This window comes from Carassius carassius, chromosome 37 (assembly GCF_963082965.1).
Source record: "Carassius carassius chromosome 37, fCarCar2.1, whole genome shotgun sequence".
NCBI classification, from domain to species: Eukaryota; Metazoa; Chordata; class Actinopteri; order Cypriniformes; family Cyprinidae; genus Carassius; species Carassius carassius.
Genome location: NC_081791.1, coordinates 6200638 through 6214010, shown reverse-complemented (window position 1 = coordinate 6214010; position 13373 = coordinate 6200638). Strand labels below are relative to the sequence as shown.

The window sequence follows — 13373 nt, the reverse complement described above, 5'->3', positions numbered from 1 at the left end:
TTACATGTTGTGATCTGTATAGTCACAGCGTGTACAAATAACAAGGCTATATGAGACAGAGACCATTTTTTATCGTATAAATACTGGGAACTATATTCTCACTAGGCGTAGGAGCACAGCTAACGTTACTTGGGCGGAGTGGCTACTTGGGCGGAGTGATTAGAAAACTTTGTATGAATAGCTAAGCTACAAGTAAACAGGTGATCATGAAAGGCTATTTCAAATGTGCTATGTCAGTTGACGTGTGCATATTTTGTGTATTGACACACTGTATGCAATGGCTATACTACAATTTCATTGAACTATGAATGATCATTATAATAAAATCACTTACTTGGTGGACAGCTGACCATTAGGTTCACTTGGAATGGGGCGTTTCTTCCAGTTGATCTTGTCACAATGGGGAAAAAAAACGACAACTGCCGGGTGTATTAGGGCAGAGAAATCTTCCGTGATAGTGACGCAAATATTTTGATTGTCATCAAGCCTTGACATTGATGGCAATACCCGGTCCCATTCATTACAACAAAGGCACTCGGTTTCTGTCGGCATAGGTTGGCATGTTCCACATTTACATCACCAGTCCGTGTTCGTTCTGATTCTCCCTTCGACATCAATCTGTTCAGCATCTTGTCTTACAGCTTCCAAAGTAACTCCTCATCTGTGTATTCTGGCTCAAAACTATATGGTTCTGGATCTTGGTTTGATACACAGTAAAATTCCTCTGAGTCTGACAATTCCTCAAAGTCAGCCATGATCACGAGTCACGTCTAGCTAGTTAGTCACGTTTGTTTTGTTTACGGAACCATCAACAGGGCGCCTCGTGTGCTGCGCTAATCAATCTGCCCAAGTAACGTTAGCTGTGCTCCTACGCCTAGTGAGAATATAGTTATAATTGATGATGACGCTAAATGTGTTAAAATAATTTGCAAAACATTCAGGGGTTAAAAAAAAGTTTCCTAAGAATGACTCCTTCCTTTACCTTTTCAAAACCGTATATGCTAATACAATTTTTTTTTCAGATTTTTCACCACAAATCTTATCTCTCTCCGACTTTTTCCATTCTTTCTCATATGAACAGTGCCCTGTCCACCTGAGAACGTGGAGTCGAATTTGCTCTGTTCTTCAAACTGCCCAGAATCCTATGAGGTGCATGCCATTAGCACAGGCGGCCAGATGACAGAAGTGACATCACAAATAATTCCTGTGTTATGCCTAACCTTGTATGCGATTCCATTTACAACATCAGTGTGCTTGCCATTGGCCACCAGTGTAATGTGTCAAGGAGTGAGACCACAACACTGCATTCAGGTTGGTGACCCCTAATAAAACACTATACATTGCAGTTGAACTTTATCCATATGATAGTGAGTGCTAGCATCTCCCATCACAAATTTACAATGAAGCAAATATAAATTCCCATTTTATCTCCAGTGACATGTGTTCCCAACCACATTCAAGCAAACCTGAGGATTTTCACATTTTCACACACGTTGTGGATCTGGTGTGGTTGATGTGTCCTGGCAGCCTAGCAAAGGAGCTCTCTTATAGTGCTGTGGCCCAAGGCAGCGGGAGCTTTGTGTCTTCATGCAACAGCAGTAGCACTACATGTGAGTTTAGTAATCTACTGTGTGGACTCACGTACAGCGTCAGCGTGACTGCCTCCGACCACATGTGTACAAGCACACAGAGTCATAGCGTGCAGCTGGATACAGGTAGGATGACTATATGCACATAATTCACAGATTTTTACTTGAATACCCATTGAACTCAATTTTGCCTAAACATTCATTTTTCATCCCAGTTCCGTGTGAGCCACATGGAGTCATTGCTCAGTAAGGAAATTTTCCATATTACACCACTTCAGCATCATGGAATGCAAAATTCCGATGTAATTCTGATGTAATCAGCTGATATTCGATATCCATCTTTGTTGACAAGTCCAAACTAACTTTGAATGATCTTCACTATGCCCATGGACATTAACGCCTCATATTCTACCATTTCCTCAGTTCCGTGTGCACCTACCAGTGTGCAGGCTTCTCTTGTTTGCTTGTCCAACTCTGTGGCTGTGACGTGGCAAAGGGCCAGTGGGGCATTGTCCTACCAGGCTGAGGGTATCACTGTAAGCGGCACCCATATGGTCTACTGCAATAGCAGTGTGCCACACTGTAACCTAGGGCATCTGCTCTGTGGGGACACTTATAATGTGTCTGTGCTGGCTATAGACCACACATGCAGCAGCAAAGACAGTTTGTTCAGACAAGTTCATATTGGTGAGTGACACACTCAGAATGTTAAAATGCACATTTGAGTTAAACCGTCCAACAATATCCCAAGGTGCCAAGATCCATGGCCTCACCAAACTCCTCCCAGACCCAAGTTTTTGCCTCCACAACCACCTGGGCTGCAGCCGGCTTGGCCTGCCGCTACCCGTCACCTGCCTCAGGAGTCCCACAAGCCAGCCAGGCTTGTGGGACTCCTTCTTCAGCTTGACAGCATCCCTTACTTCCGGTGTCCACCACCAGGTTCAGGGATTGCCACCTCGACAGGCACCAGAGACCTTACGGCCACAGCTCCAAATGGCTGCATTGACAATGGAGGCGGAAAACATGGTCCACTCGGACTCAATGTCTTCAGACTCCCTCAGAATCTGGTCGAAGCTCTGCCAGAGGTGGGAGTTGAAAATCTCTGACAGGGGGCTCAGCCAAACGTTCCCAACAGACCCTCACAATACGTTTGGCTCCACCGAGTCTGTCCAGCTTCCTCCCCCGCTATCGGATCTAACTCACCACCAGGTGGTGATCAGTTGACAGCTCCGCCCCTCTCTTTACCCAAGTGTCCAAGACATACTGTATGGCCAAAGGTCAGACGAAACGACCACAAAGTCGATCATCAACCCCCGGCCTTGTCCTGGTGCCACGTGCACTGATGGACACCCCTTTGCTTAAACATGGGGTTCGTTATGGACAAACTGTGACTTGCACAAAAGTCCAATAACAGAACACCACTAGGGTTCAGATCAGGGGGGGGGGCATTCCTTCCAGTCACACCCCTCCAGGTGTTACTGTTGCTGCCCACGTGAGTGTTGAAGTCCCCCAGTAGAACAACGGAGTATCTGGGAAGGGTGCTGAAAAATGCTCCAACCGGGGACTCCGTTGTTCCTAAAACACTCACGTTGGCAAGAAGGCCGGGTACTCTACACTGCCATTCGGCCCGTAAGCACAAATGACAGTGAGAGACCTATCCCAGACCCAAGCTGTGCGTGGAGGTGAGCCCGATTATCTCCAGTCGGTACCTCTCCGCCAGCGAGGTGACATTCCACGTCCCTAAGGCCAGTTTCCATGTCCAGAGATCGGGTCGTCAGGGCCCCTGCCTTTCGACCACTGCCCGATTCCACAATGCACCAGCCCCTTACGATTCCTCCTGCAGATGGTGGGTCCACAGGACGTACAGTAATACTAAACTATTTCACAGATTATTCAGTAAGCTTTGATTGATTATTCAGCTTTGTTAATCAGTTAAAATGTTGTTTCATTGGTGTACTGTACATGTAGAGCTGCTTTACAGCAGAAAATCTAGTTGTAATTCTAACTAAAAGTGACACTAACACCGTTTTTTTCCATGCTTAATATTGTATAACTGCTTGCTTTGAAGCAATCTAATGGAGAAAGCATCTTAGTCCAGCCCTAGTCCACACAAAGTGAAAGTTCAGTTCAGAATCCATTTGTACTGTATTGTTGTTAAAAGTAGCACAGGCACATGGAGTTTGCCAGAAATAGGGCTGGGTATCATTTTTTGATATCAATACCCGACACCTTGACTTCGGTACTGGTTCCTGAACGTCACTTTTTTTAAACCAATTTTATGAAATCAATTTACCAAGAATACATTGCACATTACTTTAAAAGACTTACATTAATAATAATAATTCATTACATTTATATAGCGCTTTTCTAGGCACTCAAAGCGCTTTACATAGTCAGGGGGTATCTCCTCATCCACCACCAGTGTGCAGCATCCACCTGGATGATGCGACGGCAGCCATAGTGCGCCAGAACGCCCACCACACACCAGCTGGAGAGGAGACAGAGTGATGAAGCCAATCAGCAGATATAGGGATTGTTAGGAGGCCATGATGGTGAGAGTCCAATGGGCGAATTTAGCCAGGATGCCAAGGTCACACCTCTACTCTTTTCGAAAGACATCCTGGGATTTTTACTGACCACAGAGAGTCAGGACCTCGATTTAACGTCTCATCCGAAGGACGGTGCTTGTTGACAGTATAGTGTCCCCATCACTACACTGGGGCGCTAGGACCCACACAGACCACAGGGTGAGCACCCCCTGCTGGCCTCACTAACACCTCTTCCAGCAGCAACTTAGTTTTCTCAGGAGGTCTCCCATCCAGGTACTCCAGCTCAGCCCTGCTTAGCTTCAGTGGGAAACCGGTCTTGGCTCCAGGGTGATATGGCTGCCGGCTACATATTATTACACATTACCTCACTTTTTTACAGTTTGTTGAGGTTTTACAGACTACTCATCACTTTACCTCATTAGAACTTTTTCAATTACTTTATTAAAGTAATGTAACTGATTACTTTTGATTACTTTTTCTAAATTTCTAATGAATGTTTATTTTCAAATGTTAATCATTTTCAAACAATTACACCATGCAGGGTTAACCTTACAGTAGTGCTCAACACTGTCAGACTTAGACAATCCTTCATCACTTGAATTAAGATGATCAAATTTGAACACATCCACCTCAAAATCAGACTTTAGTATTGCCTTTTACTTTGAGATTGATCTGAAGTTCAATGCAGAATTAAAATCATAAGAAATTGTTCTGATACTGAAACCAAATCCTTGCATAACTACATGAAACACTGCATCTTACAATGGTTTGGGGAAGAATAGTTAATTAAAGAATAATAATAAATAAAAGCATATACATCAACTCAGAATAGGAAACATGCTTATTAGATAACCGTATCTGTGTACTAAACTCCAGAAGCATTGATGGTGTAGCAGATCTGACCCGAATCAGACAAATAAAAGAGTCGATCAGGACTGTGGTTGAAACATGAGCCGAATTCCTCAGAAAGGCAACAGGAAGTCATAAAACATTCTGTGCCACAAGTCCCAAGCAAGATAACCAACCAACCAACCAACTCTTTCACAGAACAGCTTTCAACATTAACACCACTAGAACAATTATTGACAATTTCAATTCGGAGAAGAGATTGTCAAATTTGGGGCAAGTAATTGAGATGCAACGCCGGACATCACATGTAAACTCATGAGAGTTATACACAATATCCTTAAACACTTCCCCCACCTAGCGCAACCAGATTGAAATTCCTAAGGGGGGCCTTTGAACATATGATCTCCACAGAAATCTTTGTCAGATAATGACACAGAAACTGTCTTTTCTACATATATATGGACCAAAATAAACTCAAAAAGTCCATCACTTCACGCCATATTCATTTATATGTAACCCACACATTTGACTATCATGTTATAATCACTTCCCAGCAAACACAGAATGTTGTGAGGACGTCGCCAGATCGTCATCATTTGGTCATCGCGACATTACTTTATGGCGACGTTGTGAGGACGTCGTGGTAAAGTTCCATTTTTTGGAATCTGCTAACTTCCCAGAAACGTCGTGGGCACGTCCTTAAAAGACGTTGCTAGTAAGTTCCATTGGGGACGTTGTAGTGACGTGGTCAGCTGGTCTTTAGATAACTTTAAATATTATTGCACTATATGTATTATTATTATTAATATACCATTTGAAAAGCCTATTATTTGGCAAATAGACTAAAAATTCATCAAGCATGTTAAAATATGGCATGAATATTAAAAATTAAAGGTATTTAGCTGTGATATTGTCAGGCTTTTCTATTTACAGCGCAGTAAGTTAATCGACGACGCATAATATGATGGCATTATAATATAGCAATGCAACTTGTAACAATAAAGTTGGCAGCGGCATCATGAAATAATTTAAAACATTAAAAAACGAAGTATACCTAATGCACATTTCTTTGTTCTTAATTTTCTAGAACAAGAGTTTAAGAACATTGCTGTATTTTTGTGTTTTTAATTAAGAGAAAGTACCCGCCATCTTGCTCCGACGAAAGTGACTTGAACGCACATGCCGTCATAAGCACGACTTCCCACCTCGTGCGTACGAACTTCCCAGGAGGACTTGAACGCACCATAAGGGACAGATAACATTTAAACCTTAAACTAGCAGCGCTAGTCACTTTCTGAGTGAAGTGCGCGACGTGCGCGTGCCCGTCATTTTGTAACAGTCAACTTTCAGCGGACGGACACGGAGAAGGTAAGCGCTATAAATCTACTTTTATTAATAGATTTTAACTGATATAGCGTTAGATGCCATTGAAGAGGAGTAGTGTTTTGTATTTTTGTAGGTTTTCTTATTCAATTTAAAAAATAAATACTCTGTTTTGTTAATTAGCTCAAACGCTGTCTCAGAGGTGGTCTAAGGTAACGTTAACTTTTAAAATCTAATATAACGTTACCTGTTTTAAATTATTTGAAATTTAACACGATAAACTATACAGTATTCTCTTTCTAATTCTTACAATTTTAACCGTAGTAATGTTAATTCGTTTGTTTGAATGTCTGCTGCTCGCTCTTGATGATGCTCATGCTAGCCATGCAGTGAACTTGAATATAAACCGCTGTATAAAGTTTAACATTAATTAGACCGAGGCTGCCGAAATCATGTTCAGTGTATATGTGGGATTAATAATTACCCCCTTTCTCCCTCAAGTGGCAGGCCTGTAAATTGTCATCTGCTCATTATTGGTGTTAATGGTGTTTTTCACTGTGAGGAGCGGGGCGGGGCCGAGGGACGTGGGAGCGAGGCCGGTGGAGTGATTGGGGATGAACTACACCTGTTCGACCCACCGGTCTCGAGGCCCACGGAGGAGATGGAAGGATATAAAACTGGAGCGACGACAGTGAAGGACGAGAGAGGACCAGGCCTGGGCTTTATTTTAGGTTTTGGTTTTATTTTGTGCGCATCACATTTTGTTCCCGCCTCCTTCTTCCCGATGATTATTAAAGTTTAATTCATTACAGTGGTGCCGAAGCCCGGGAGAAGGAGGGACGCGCTGCTGAAGATCCCTCGCCGCTGTGGTGAATCCACGGTGCCATCGAGCAGGCGAGGAGTGTGCCGCCATGGACGCTCGAGGCGGTGGACTGGAGCGAGTTGCCGGGGACAGGCGAGCTCGCTGCCGGCCGCCCGCGATGTGGAGGGACGGCTGCCCTCCGTGAGGGAGCGGAGGAGTCGGCGCCGTTCGCCAGGGGGCCGGAGCCTGCTGCCTCCGTGAAGGTATCCGGAGGAGAAGGAAATGGGGAAATGCAGCAGTCCTCCATTCAGAACGTCTTATGCAAATACCCTAGCACAGACGCAAGCCAATCGAGTGCATGCAATACCAGAAAACTAATGTGATTGGCTGTCACTATGAGAAGAGACAGTATCTGCCAATTCCAATCCGATATCAGTGTCGTTTTTTGCATTTTTTAAAAATCAATGTAGATTTTCTATACTTCTGTGTAGGGAAGTAAATTTTGGATCATTCCCATGATCGATCATCGTTTAAATTAACGATCAATTAATCAATTAATCGTTAACCTTAATGCTGCAAAATGCTGCATCTATTGCAGGAACATGCAGTCACCGGTATGACAGGATGTGCAAAAGTATATATATATATATATATATATATATGTATATGTGTGTGTGTGTGTGTGTGTGTGTGTGTGTGTAAAATACATTTCTTTTAGATGTATAGCTCAGTAATGAAGGCAGCAACATGTGGTAGATGGGACAGAACAAGAAAGACTTAATAATCTTTCATTGTGATAATGTATTATGATACTAAAGGGTATGGCTCCTATACAGCGTGCAGCGCGTAAACACAACCAGTGCGCAGATTGATGCGCTTGACGCAACACAGAGTCACAGCGTGTAGCATTACTCATAGAAATGTTCAAAACACCAAGGGAAGAGATATTGATGTTGTGTATTATATGTGTGCAATATTTTGAGCCTTTTTTTAACAGTTTTAAATCTCAGTTATTGTGTGCTCTTGAAGAGATTTCATTGTTTTGACTGTAGTAACTATGTTGGGATGATACACTAATCTGCCGATTCAATACTCAATACTTGTGTGCCAATTCAATATATATTTATAATAATATATATAATTGAGTATTGTGATTATATAACTATTGCAATTCGTGACTTATCCAAATTGTCTATAAAATTATTTGTTTGTTTCTGTAGATTTGAGGGAAAGATTAAAAACAAGGAGGTCTGGGAACGACTGAAGAAGACAGCAGTGAGGGAAGGAAGTAATCACCAGAATGTAAGTTCTTTGAGAATGTGTGCATTGTTTATTTCAAGTTGTGTTTTCATTTAAATGTAGCAATGTACACAGCTGGTCAAATGTTTTAAATATATTTTAAAAGTATAGTTTATTATTTCTATAATGCACAGCTATTTTCAGCATTAATTACTCCAGTCTTCAGGGTCACATGATCTTCAAAAATCATTCAAATATGATGATTTACTGCTCAATAAATTTTTTCTGATTATTATCAGTGTTGAAAACAGTTGTGCTGCCCAATATTTTTGTCTACACTACAGTTAATTTTTTTTTAGTAGGGGATATAATAGCAAGGATGCAAATTGAATACCAGTGGTAGAAAAGACTTTTGTAATTTTAAGATTTTTAATTAAAAGATTGTTTTGCAATATTTTGAACTTTGTATTTATAAAATGATCATGAAGCTCTCCAGAAATGCAAAGTTTTCTTCTCCATCATTTCTATTATGTGTAGCGTTTCCCAAAACCAACTGTGGTCACAAGTTCCTTCATTACCAATAGAGTTCAGTGGAACTAACGACCGTAATAAGCTAACTGCAGGTGTGATTCACATCATTCATATATGTCATGAGCAGATACACACTTTGATCATAGCGGCAATAATGCGATTAGGTGCATGTAAATGCACTGATTGATGATTATCAGCAATGTTTCCCGAGTAGCAAATCAGTATATGAAAAAGATCATGTGACACTGAAGACTGGAGTAAAGTTACTGAAAAAATCAGCTTTGCCTCATAATTATTTCAATAAATATCTATTTTAATTATATTTTTTTACAATATTACTTTTTTTTTTTTGATCAAATTAATTTAGCCTTGGTGAGCAGAAGAGACTTCTCTTGAAAACCATAAAGAAAAGATTCCAGATTTTGACTGGTTGTGAACATACATGAGCAACATTAACAAGATGATCCTCCCTTTCAGCTGCCAGAGAAGGATGTTGACAGTGCAGGCCCAGGATGAAGAAGAGGAGGAAGAACACATTTAACAATTTTCTCATAAACTTGCCATGTGTTATAATAAAAACAATGACTACAGTAATATGCTAAATGTTATTAAAAGATTCCAGTTTGCAAGAAATCTGAGTGTCTGACTCTACACTAGAGGAACTCTTTTCTGAAGAACATCAGGTGCTGAGAAGAAGCCTTGTTATACATCAAAACACTGCATCAAGCCTCCTGTCCTTCCATCAGAAGAGCCTGTCTTCTGCTGCTGGTGTAAGAAACACACTCTTCCTCTTCTCTGTCGGCTGTCCAGCACCTAACTCTGCCTCCTCAGCACTGTCTGAAAGAGTCTTCTCCACAGTCAGTAATCAGAGATCACAGATTCTTCTGAGAAAGTCAATACGCTCATTTTCTTAAAAACTGTTTGTTTTTTTCGGGTGGGACAAATAATACAGGAGAGATGCTAGAAATCTCTATATTGTTCATTTTTCATTTCTTTACCTTTTTATGAATGTTTTTTTTTTTTTTTTTTTCTGAGAAGCTCAAGAATTATGGTTCTTTGGTAATTGCTTTATTGTTTAGGTTTATCTTCTGATAGTGAGCACAGAGCCCCGCTCATGACATGCAAAAAAAAAGGGGTCCTGTCCATGATTTACTAATTCTTTCCCTCGATGTACTGAAATGTGCATGATTACTTTTACATTTCATTGATTTGCTAAATCGTATGCACAATTTACTAATTTGTTCTCTTGATTTATAAATATTGTACACGATTTAGCAAATCGAGGGAATGAAATAGTACAGGAATTAGCCTAAATTTTTTCCTGCATGGCGTATAATTAAAGCAGATCACCACCAGACATTTATACCAGGAGCCTCATATATGACGCTTAAGAAACAGTTTTACTTTGTTTCGGAAAAAAAGTTCAGTATCTGCTGAATTTTTTCATATCTACTTATCATGTATTTATTTGCTGCACCAAATTATGTAGAGTTGTATCAATAAGTGCACTGATAATTATTTATAATTTTCACTGATAACTTCATTAACTATCCCCATCCTTAAGACAAACATTTTCCATTGTTTATATTGTGTAATCTTTGAATTGATGTGTTTAGTTTTCTGTGCTCGTGACTTAGTAACACTTTGCATGCTTAAAGAACTGGTGCAATGTTCAAAATGTTTTGGCTTAGTATTTGTAGAAAGTAGTGCAGAATAAATGTTGATTTGTGAATGAATGCAGTGTGTTTTTGTGTATTTTATAGAATTGATTGTTTTTGTATTGGTTTGCATTTCATTTATGTAATGAATGTATTTACTATGAATCCCCTATAATTAGATTACAATTAGATTTATTTTTTTACACCAGAGATGGATTGAGTTTATTAGTTCTTTATGTATTTCAAGGTAATGGTGAGGTGAAAATACGTTGATTGATTTATTCGTTGTTGTGACCAATATGATCCGGTAATGTCACGTCCTCATAACGTGCCAGTTTGGTCGTTAGGACGTACTCATCACGTCCCAGCGACGTTCCACTATAACTTCGCCACGACAGATATGGGAATCACAAAGTTATGTCGCTGGAACGTTATTTGGTACGTCGCTTCGACGAATATGGTCTAGTCCAGTTACGTTATCACGACGTAACTGTGTTAGCTGGGTTATTGTTTATGTCTTTTAATAACTATTGGATAGCTTAAGGATACATATTCATGTTTAGTGTGTATGTGTTTGAATCTGTTAGCTTGAAACAGACCTGACCATCAGTTATTTGTCAAATGTATCATATTCTTGTTATAGGAATCATGTCCAAAATTATATCCTGCAAGAGCGGGAAAATTCGGTCCACATGCTTGATAAGATAACATATGATTTATGATACCCCCGAGCCAAGACAATATCTGATTGGTCAAGACAACATTTGAGGTGTGGCCAACAGGCCAGTTTAAATACTCAGGACACCATAAAATCTTGCTTTTTGCTTTTGCTATCAGTCATGCCAGCTTTTAGTATGCTTTTAGTATGCTTTTAGCTTGTAGCTTTGCTTCTTAGCTTTTGCTTCTAGCCATGCTGTTAGTCATCACTGTTCTTTGAGCGCGGTTCCAGCGTGCTTCGGCCTGCACGCCTGCTGCTACTTAGCCATGATTAGAAGAAACACCACCTAGTCTCGTCAAACTTTACTTCTTTTCCGTTTGAGAGTTTCGTGTTCTGAGTTAAGTTTTGTAACGCCGTGTCTGACCTCGAGTGCCCGTTCAACTTCAACCAGCCACACAACTCTGCATCTTCAGCCAACGCCCAACCACGGGCTTCCCAAGACATCACTTCAACGACTACTGAACTTCCAGCCAATCATCGACATCGGGAAACCCCCTTTCAATGACAACTTAACACAGGCAATGTACCTCCAGACTGTGACCTTTACTGGTGTATCTAATATAATTTTAACCTCATTGAGGAACTCAATGCGAGGGTTAATTAAGTGATTGATGGTTGTTAATGTCTATGCAATTTAATGTATTGCTGTAAACTTGGGATTTCACATTTTAATTCTCTTAAACTCATCTTTCCCTAACTTTCGATCTTCCTGCAACTTGTGTGAATGTGTGAGTGTGTGCGTTTATGTGTTAGATTAGTTTATATGTCTTAGATTTATTTAATAAAGTCTTATTCATATTGAAAAGAGAAGTAACTTGTGTTTTGTGCTTACAAGTTAATGTCTTAAACTGCCGATCTTGTTACTGTGCTAATTAAGAGTGTTTTCACTATAGTTCAGATATTAATATCCAGCGCAGATTTGATGTTAAACGGTTCGTTCAGTGAATCGCAGGGCATCTCAGTGATCAGCCGTGAAACAGTGATTCTGTTCAAATTCCCTTTAAAATCTTAAATGATTCCCTTTGAGCTAAATTGACCTGTTTCCCTTACAGTGTCATTTAGAAACTGCTGTCTCTTTGTATATATGATGATAGTTTTCTCAAAATAAGTAAAATGCTCATGAAGTGACTCAGAGCAGTTCTAGAGATTGATGTGTTCATGTATTAATCTATTGAGGCAGCAGAGGTTGAAGACACTGTTAGCATCAGTAGGCCTATGTATAACGAAACCTATATTACCTATGGTAAACGAAACCGTGCCATTAATTTCCATGAGGGGCGGGCTAGGAAATAATTTCAGACCGGGAAATCTCAAACTCCTACAAACAAATTAATCGACAACACAATTTTTTGTATGGACCTGACATAAAAAAGGTTTAAATCTCTAGGTTGGGGACATGCCCTGATATCTATCTCTCTCGTGATTTTGATGCTCAAGATTTAACAAAACTATAATTTCTAGATTGCCTAAATGTCAAAATTAGTGCATCACTACAATATCTTTACAGAAAAATCCTAATACTGAACATGAGTCATGGTTTTACCTTATAAAAATTAACCATGCTTTTATTATAGTAGAAGTACAGTAACCAAGGTTATTATTTTTTATTTTGGAAAAAAGGATTACCAATTGTATTTATTTTTAAATAAATTGATTTGTAAATTAATGTTTAATTTGTGGTTACCATAGTTTAACAATAATAGTAACCATTGTCTTTGGATTCATAGTAAAATCATGTTCATTTTCATAAGGGTTGTGTTTTTGTCTGCCTTAGCTCCCCTTAAACCTATTATTAAATATGATTATTTGCTATTATACTGCTATTATACTGCTAAATTACTATTGTAACATTACAATAGATAATAATGATCTCCTTTATACAGTATGTTGAGTGATTACTGATGAGCAATATGTGCTGTTGCTGCTTAACTTAGTAAACAAAGACAAAACTACAATAGCATATTTACAGATGAAACTGGCCTGCACTTGAAACCCTGAATAGTCGTTTTGCTTCTCTGCTCCAGCTGTGAGCTTCCACGGTCCACTCCATTCTCTCTCTTGCATTGATGACTCTGAGTCTGATCCACACCGTGTGGCTTTGCAGTTACGACTAAC

At 39.9% G+C, this 13373-nt stretch overlaps 1 long non-coding RNA gene across 1 annotated transcript in view; it reads left to right on the top strand.

Annotated features, from left to right (window-relative positions):
• Positions 1–9800, top strand: part of LOC132117662 (uncharacterized) — a 150746-nt gene extending 140946 nt beyond the window's left edge. The window contains exons 2-3 of the long non-coding RNA XR_009425813.1: positions 8333–8433; positions 9383–9800. This is a non-coding gene — a long non-coding RNA (uncharacterized LOC132117662). The remainder of the gene's footprint in view (positions 1–8332; positions 8434–9382) is intronic.
• The last annotated feature ends 3573 nt before the right edge of the window (positions 9801–13373 follow it).